General features: G+C 44.4%; 1 pseudogene; it reads left to right on the top strand.

The window, feature by feature from the left end:
* The first annotated feature begins 6,532 nt into the window (after nt 1–6,532).
* On the top strand, nt 6,533–7,187 carry LOC132528230 (frataxin, mitochondrial-like; annotated as a pseudogene).
* The last annotated feature ends 1,249 nt before the right edge of the window (nt 7,188–8,436 follow it).

Genomic DNA, 8,436 nt, shown 5'->3' with positions numbered 1-8,436 from the left:
GGCTTTCTCTAGTTGCAGTGAGTGAGAAATAAACTTCTGTTAAACAAAATTGTTTAACTGCTGTTAAATAAACTTTTGCCAAAAGAACCTGTCTCATCCTAATATACCATCACATCACAATAAACAAAAAATGCTCTGAATCTTCATAATAAGAGTTTATTTTGGTTTGCATGCATTTGGCAAATCCCTATTGATCACTTACTATGCGTCAGGCCCTGCTTTAGGTGCCAAGAATACTGTGATGAACAAGACAAAGTCCCTGCAGCCACAAGGAGTATACATTTTAGTGGGGAAGACAGACAATAAGCAACTAAAATTTTCAGGTAGTGATAAATGCAACAAAAGAATCAAAGACCTTACTTCTTTTTTGTTGTTGTTATAAATTTATTTATTTTTATTTTTTATTTTTGGCTGCATTGGGTCTTTGTGGCTGCCCGCAGGCTTTCTCTAGTTGCGGTGAGCAGGGGCTACTCTTCGATGCGGTGCGCGGGTTTCTCATTGCGGTGGCTACTCTTGTTGCAGAGCACCGGCTCTAGGCACATGGGCTTCAGTAGTTGTGGCACGCAGGCTCAGTAGTTGTGGCACACGGGCTCTAGAGCGCAGGCTCATTAGTTGTGGTACACAGGCTTAGTTGCTCCGCAGCACGTGGGATCTTCCTGCACCAGGGCTCGAACCCGTGTCCCCTGCATTGGCAGGCAGATTCTTAACCACTGCGCCACCAGGGAAGTCCTTAGAAATGCATCTTAACTATCTAGGGCCAGTATCCTGTTTTTCTCTGTCCTGAATTCCCCTCAGGGTGCAGTGGCTGATGGCTTGATGGTGGTAACATTTGCTGTTTACTGGAATGACAGGCAACATTCTTTGTTTACTGAAATGGCAGGCAACAATTTTTTTTTTGTCCACATGGTTTATAAGGTCCTATATCATCCAGTTGCTGACAATCTTGATTTCATCTCTCTGACACTCTTGGCTGTTTCAGCCACACATACATTTGATGTTCCCCCATAAAGCCAAGCTCACCCCTACCTTTGGGCTCTCCACTTTTTTTCTGCCAGGACTGCTTTTCCCTCAGAATCTTCAAGTGATTTGTACCTTCACATCATTTAGCTCTATGCTCAAGTGCTTCTTCTATCCCAATAGCATCACTATTCCCTTTCCATTCTTTTTCAGTCATTCACTTATTCATTCAAAAATATTTATTGAGGGGCTTCCCTGGTGGCGCAGTGGTTAAGAATCTGCCTGCCAGTGCAGGGGACACAGGTTCGAGCCCTGGTCCGGGAAGATACCACATGCCGTGGAGCAGCTAAGCCTGTGCGCCATGACTGCTGAGCCTGCGCTCTGCAGCCCACGAGCCACAACTGCTGAGCCCACATGCCACAACTACTGAAGCCCGCGCGCCTAGAGCCTGTGCTCTGCAATAAGACAAGCCACCAGAATGAGAAGCCTGCTCACCGCAACGAAGAGCAGCCCCTGCTCTCCGCAACTAGAGAAAGCCCACGCACAGCAACAAAGACCCAACACAGCCAAAAATAAATAAATAAAATAAAATTAATTAATTAAAAAAATATTTATTGAGCACCTACTCTCTGCCTGTCACTAGGACTAAGTCCCTGCCATCTTCAAGTTTACATTCTAGTTGAGACAGTGAACAAACAAGTGAATTTATTGTATGACAAATAGCTATGAAAGTAAAGCAGGTTAAAGGAGATAGGAAGGACCAGTAGGATGGATGGGATTTTATTTTACATATTTGATAATTAAGGAAGATCTTGTTAATAAGATGGCATTTGAAAAGAGATCTTAAGTAAATGAGAGCAGTGGAGAAAGACTAGATATATTCTAAAGAATCCTCTAGAGTACTGAATTTGGGTTATGATGACCTTGGGTTTTTGGTTCAATAACCAGAACAGAGTATGTATTTGCTGAGATGAGGAAGACTTCAGGGGTTGGGGGAGGGTGCGGGCTTTTATTAGGGGAGGGGCAAGGAGTAGTGGAGAGGGAAGTCAGTTATTTTTTAGGCCTGTTAGATCTGAGATTCCTGCTAACATCCAAATGGAGATTCAGGCTAGGCAGTTGGATACGAAAGTCTGCCGTTCAGGTGAAACTCTAGCCCAAGATACAGATGTAGGAGTTGTCAACACGTAGTAGATGGTATTTAAAGCTCTGAGCCTGGAGGAGCGCACTAACAGAGTGAACATCAGCAGAGGTGAGGAGAGGGTCAAGATTGTACCCTGGAGCTCACCAGTGTTTAGAGGTTCAGGAGAGGAAGTGGAACCAGCCAAGGAGACGACAAGGAGCAACTGAACCCAGTGAAGTGGGAGGAAAATCAAGCGAAAATGTCGAGCTTCAGAAGCTAAGTGATTAAGAAGTATCTAAGCTGAGAGAGCGATCAGCTGGGTCAAAGCTACTAAAAGGTCAGGTGAGATAAGCACTCAGAATTGACCGCTGGGTATAAGAATGATGAGTTATCAGCGGCACTGACAAGAGTTGTTTCTCTGCAGTGGTGAGTATGAAGGTGCCAGGAGTGGGGTTAGAGAGAGACAGGTAGGTAAGGAATGGAATCAGACACTTTCCAGAAATTTTACTATTTCGGGGGAGCAGAAAAATGGAGCAGTAACTCAAAGAGAGTTTGGTTCTTTTTTTTTTTTTATCAAGTTATTTTATTCATTTATTTTTGGATGCGTTGGGTCTTGGTTGCTGCGCGCGGGCTTTCTCTAGTTGCAGCGAAAGGGGGCTACTCTTCGTTGTGGTGCACGGGTTTCTCATTGCTGTGGCTTCTCTTGTTGCGGAGCATGCGTCCTAGGCGTGCGGACTTCAGTAGTTGTGGCACGTGGGCTAGTAGTTGTGGCTCGTGGGCTCTAGAGCGCAGGCTCAGTAGTTGTGGCGCACGGGTTTAGTTGCTCCACGGCATGTGGGATCTTCCTGGACCAGGGCTCAAACCCATGTCCCCTGCATTGGCAGGCAGATTCTTAACCACTGCGCCACCAGGGAAGACCTGGGAGTTTGGTTCTTAAGTAGGGAGATATTACTGTATGTTTATGTGATGATGGAAATGAATCAGTAGGGAGGGGGAAATTGGTGATGAAAGAGAAGGAGGGGACAATAGCTGGAGCTGACCTAAAGTTGGTATGTCAAGTTGGGCTCTGTAAGCAGATGCTGAAACAGAATCTGGGGTGTCAGATATTGATTAGGAATCAGTACCTGTGAAAGGAAGGGGGAGAAAGCAAGAGTGGGCAGAGGAAGAGGTCAAACTGTAAAGCAGAACTGGCCAAGCTTCAGCCAACTCTATGGGGAGTTCTGGAGTGAGTACAGCTCTTCAGAGTGTCCTGCGTGGCTGAGCTTTTATACCCCCGCCTTGCCCAGTCACTGCATGCAAGCTGCTCCAGGAAGGGCATGACCTGGGATGAAGTTGACCACAGATGGGGCAGCCGCTGAACAAGCTGACCATGGAGGCTGTCTGCTGACTGCGGGCTCTGCAGCTGAGCAACAGGTCCTTCCTTGAAGGGGGATCTAGGTGACACATCTTCATGTCTACATGGGAGATGAGAGGCAACGGAACCTAGTACACAAGTGGAGGAGTTGTCCTTAGGACAATTTCTACGTAGTAGCAGAAGGGAAGACAGAGGATACGGCTTTAGACAGTGGGTGGGGTTGGCAGATTTGTGGGAACTTCAGAAGTTCTTATTCCTTTGAACTTCTCAGTGAAATCAGGAGCAAAATCATTGACTGTCAGTGTGGGAGAGGACAGTTGGAGGTTTCAGGAGAGAGGAATGTGTGCTAGTCATATAGGAGAATGGGAGACGAGTGGACAAGAGAATGTAGTAGGGTTGCCAGGCAGCGGCAAGGAGGACCAATTGAGGTTAGTGGCCATGAAGTCAAAGTGAGAACAGTCAGGATTATTGTTGTTCTGCAGCCATATTCAGCTACTAGGATTAGGTATAAAGGTGGCAAATAATTGGATTTAACCAGGTTGGCCTTTTTTCAGACAAGTATGAAGAGAGGAGAGAAGGGTGAGTTGAAGATATGGGTGCGACAATGAACATAATGATGGAGCATAGAATAGGAGTTGAGTAGGGAGGAAAGTAACAATGTGAGAGGGATGAGACATGGTGAAAATAGGGCAAGATTAAGAAGTAAGGTCTTGGATTTCCCTGGTGGCAAGTGGTTAAGAATTCGCCTGCCAAGGCAGGGGACACAGGTTTGAGCCCTGGTCCGGGAAGATCCCACATGCCGGGGAGCAACTAAGCCCATGTGCCACAACTACTGAGCCTGCGCTCTACAGTCCGTGAGCCACAACTACTGAGCCCTCGTGCCACAACTACTGAAGCCTGTGTGCATAGAGCCTGTGCTCTGCAGCAAGAGAAGCCACTGCAATGAGAAGCCTGTGCACCACAACGAAGAGCAGCCCCCGCCTGCCACAACTAGAGAAAGCCTGCGCACAGCAGCAAAGACCCAATGCAGCCAAAAATAAAAAATAAAAATAAATAAATAAATTTATAACAACAACAACAAAAGAAGTAAGGTCTTTGTTTCTTTTGTTGCATTTATCACTACCTGAAATTTTTAGTTGCTTATTGTCTGTCTTCCCCACTAAAATGTAAACTCCTTGTGGCTGCAGGGACTTTGTCTTGTTCATCACAGTATTCTTGGCACCTAAAGCAGGGCCTGACGCATAGTAAGTGATCAATAGGGATTTGCCAAATGCATGCAAACCAAAATAAACTCTTATTATGAAGATTCAGAGCATTTTTTGTTTATTGCGTTGGGACGGTACATTAGGATGAGACAGGTTCTTTTGGCAAAAGTTTATTTAACAGCAGTTAAACAATTTTGTTTAACAGAAGTTTATTTCTCACTCTATAAAACTCTTGGTCAGTTCAGGCAACTCTGCAGGGCTTCCTTTCCTGTGATTTACTCATTGCCCTAGGCTCCTTTTGGTCTTGTGATCCACCATCATGATATGAGTCCTGAGTGTTCACAGTGTTAGGGGAATAGAGCAAGACACGAACTCATACCAGCTCCTCTAGGGTTCTGCTCATTGGCTAGTGACCAGATGGGTCATGCTACCCCACCTCACTGCAAAGAATCTAGGCAACATGGGGGCACATATGGAACAGTTGGTGAGCTTTGCTCTCTCTGCACAGAGGGGATGATAATTACAACCAAATAAGGTACAGTTGGGATCAACGGGGACCATGCTTAAAAATATTTGTTGGTTTAATTTTGGAAATGTTAAAACCCTGATTCTTAAATTGGTTCCATTTCTGCCTTAAGAAGTTTTTACATCCACTGCACACAGACATCTTATCTTTCTTACACACATATCTATCTTTCCCAGACGACAAGCTTCATGGGCAGGGACCACATCCATGCTTATTATTCTCTCCCAGTCCTTGGCACAGTGCCTAACACAAATACTTCTAAAATATGTGTTTAATTGAAATGCATCCCCTTTTGGTTCTAAGACAGTGGCATGGGTCTGTTGTCTGGATGCCATTTAAAGACCTTCCAGCAATACCAGCTCCGTAAATTAACATGGCTCGAATAAGCTGATGACCAGATTCTCTTTTAAACCCGGTCATAAATATAAATATAGTGACACATTTGGTTCTTCTAAAAACAAGATATCATACTCTATTCTGGTAGAGTTAGCCAAAGTATCATATGCAGGTTAGTAATTTGAGATTAGGTTTGAAAATATGTGAATGCAACGATATCCAGTTGGTTGATAAATGGGATATTCTAGCTTGGACGATGGCCAGAGAAGACTATTCAAAGTAAGCAGCAGGAGAAGGTGAGGGATATGGTGGTAAGACAATAACAGTTGGAGAACAAAGGATAAGTGGTTACCAAATTTTCACCCTAGAATCTAATTTTGCTCTAAATTTAGCAAATATCATTTGTAACACATTTTATTAATATATCCTTAGCAACTGTTTCATGGAATGAGGCCAAAAAAATAGAGACGACAGAGCTTTGGTATTACTTCCCTTGTTTTCTGTAAAATAAAATCATCTCTGTTGAAAGGGGCTTTTCTACTTATGGACTAACATTGTTTAGATTATATTAAATGCCATCACTGTTGGTAGAATCATAACATCAGAGGCAGAAAAGTGTTTTCCACTACAAGTTGGCTAGAAATCCTCAACATTGTCACAAGATTGTCAAAACAGAGCATTATCTTAAAAAATTGACGTGAAACTCTAAAATATTCCTATGGGGGGATTCACTGGTGGTCCAGTGGTTAGGACTCTGTTCTCTCACTGCTGAGAGCCTGGGTTCAATCCCTGGTTGGGGAACTAAGATCCCACAAGCCAAATGGCCAAAAATAAATAAATATAAAGAAAGAAAGATAATTCCTATTTTGAATCTATAGACTTCTATAAATAAAATATTTCTTTTTCAAACTTATTCATTTAAAGGAACTAGAGAAAGTTTGGGTGGGTATCTTCCCCATAGGCAGCTTGGGTTTAAAAAATTAAATTTAGAATGAACAGATGTTTGCAAGTTAGGAAAAGAAAAAGGTTTTTCGATGTGGACGCTTGGGCGCCGAGCGGCCGCCAGCCTCTTGCCCCGCTCGGCGCCTCCGGGCTCTGCCTAGGCCCGCGCCGGGGCCCCGCGGCCAACGAAGGACCCCCAGCTCTACGGCTGCCGGGGCCTGCGCACCGGGACAGCCGCGGCCGGCACACGTAGCCAGCCCAGTCTGAGTCTCTGCTGCCTCAACCGGATCCTGAATGTCAAAAAGCAGTGTGTCTGTTGGATGAATTTGAGGACAACGGGAACTTTGGGTGACGCTGGCCCTCAGGACAATACCGCCTATGAAAGACTGGCCGAGGAGACGCTGGACTCCTTAGCAGAGTTTTTTTGAAGACCTTGCAGACAAACCTTACACATTTGAAGACTATGATGTCTCCTTTGGGAGTGGTGTTTTAAGAATTAAACTGGGTGGAGATCTAGGAACGTACGTCATCAACAAGCAGACCCCAAACGAGCAAATCTGGTTGTCTTCACCATCCAGTGTCTGCAAGCGTTACGACTGGACTGGGAGAAACTGGGTGTACTCCCACGACGGTGTGTCCCTCCACGAGCTGCTGGCCACAGAGCTGACTCAAGCCTTAAAAACCAAACTGGACTTATGTTCTCTGGCCTACTCTGGAAAAGGCACTTGCTGCCCAGCCGAATGCTAAAGACAGTGAAAGCTCTAAAGCCAAGACCCCAGCTTCCTTCTGCAGCTGAATGTCTAGTCTTCTCCATTCCTGCTTTTGACGACAGTTGCATTATGTGTAACGGCTCTGTGAAAAGACCGTGTCGCCTCTTGCCCTGCCCCTGAGTTCAGGTTTTTAATTTCCGTAGGTTTCTTTGGATTTATTGTCTGATTTCCTCCCTCCCGTGATAGCCCTTATCTTTCGTAATGTCTGTATGCCCATACCTTTAATATATAACCTCACAACAAAGAAAAAGAAGAAAGACAAATTCCAGGAGGATAAATGAATTGGCTTCACCATTCATTCCCTGAAAGACTTACTACAAAAACTGCATGAAGAGTGACCAACCTTGCCATTCTATCTCAAAATGAGACTCATTAAAGGGAAGCCTAAAACATTCCTACTCCTCTTGAAAGTGTAAACACTTCTAAGCCCTTTAGTATTGAAGCATCAGTGGCAACTCGGGAATTCTGAAACCGAAGACCATTTTCTGTTGGTGCTTTGTGACTGCCCCGGTGTGGCCCGCATGGGGTGACACAGGGAGATGTGGTGCCGTGTCTTCCATGTGTGCATGTATATGTACACACATATATTTTTACATATACATTTACATGTGTGTGTACATATATATATATTTTAAATTTAAGAGTCAGTATAGAATAAGCTATTGCAACACTGGTCTGAGGATGCAAAAAATCCCCCAAAAGCCATCTCTGTAAGCTCATGGATATAGTATAATAAATGAGGTCATGGAGCTGAGAGGTGCTTGGTAAACTGTGAAAGGCCACATAAATGAAAAGATGTTGGTGTTAATGAAAGGAACCCTGGTCTTACACTTGACCCAGCACAAAAGTAGTTGTCTGTCTCTGGGCCAGTTTCTCGAACTCCCTGGACCTCTGTTTCCCCGTGTTAACAGAAAGGGTTAAACTGGATAGAATATAGTCGATTCCCAATTTAGACATTTAGTGGTCCCCTCAGGCAACTTAACAGGCCAGCTTAATTCCCTCTAGTAGAGGAGATGACAGTGAACAGTTTTTTTTAAGCTATAGAGTAAGTAGATGGTTTTGGGTTTTGTTCTACTTGAATTTCAGTTGAATTCATGTTCAAGTAATCATCTTTTATTGTGCCATTACCGTGCTAAGCCTGGGCTGTAGGCTGAATGCTAAGGTGTTGATCCTAACCCCCAATCACAGCCCTCATAAATGAGATTAGTGCCCTTATAAGAGAGACC

This window comes from Lagenorhynchus albirostris, chromosome 10 (genome assembly GCF_949774975.1).
Source record: "Lagenorhynchus albirostris chromosome 10, mLagAlb1.1, whole genome shotgun sequence".
In the NCBI taxonomy this organism is placed as follows: domain Eukaryota; kingdom Metazoa; phylum Chordata; class Mammalia; order Artiodactyla; family Delphinidae; genus Lagenorhynchus; species Lagenorhynchus albirostris.
This window is presented reverse-complemented; position numbering and strand designations above follow the sequence as displayed.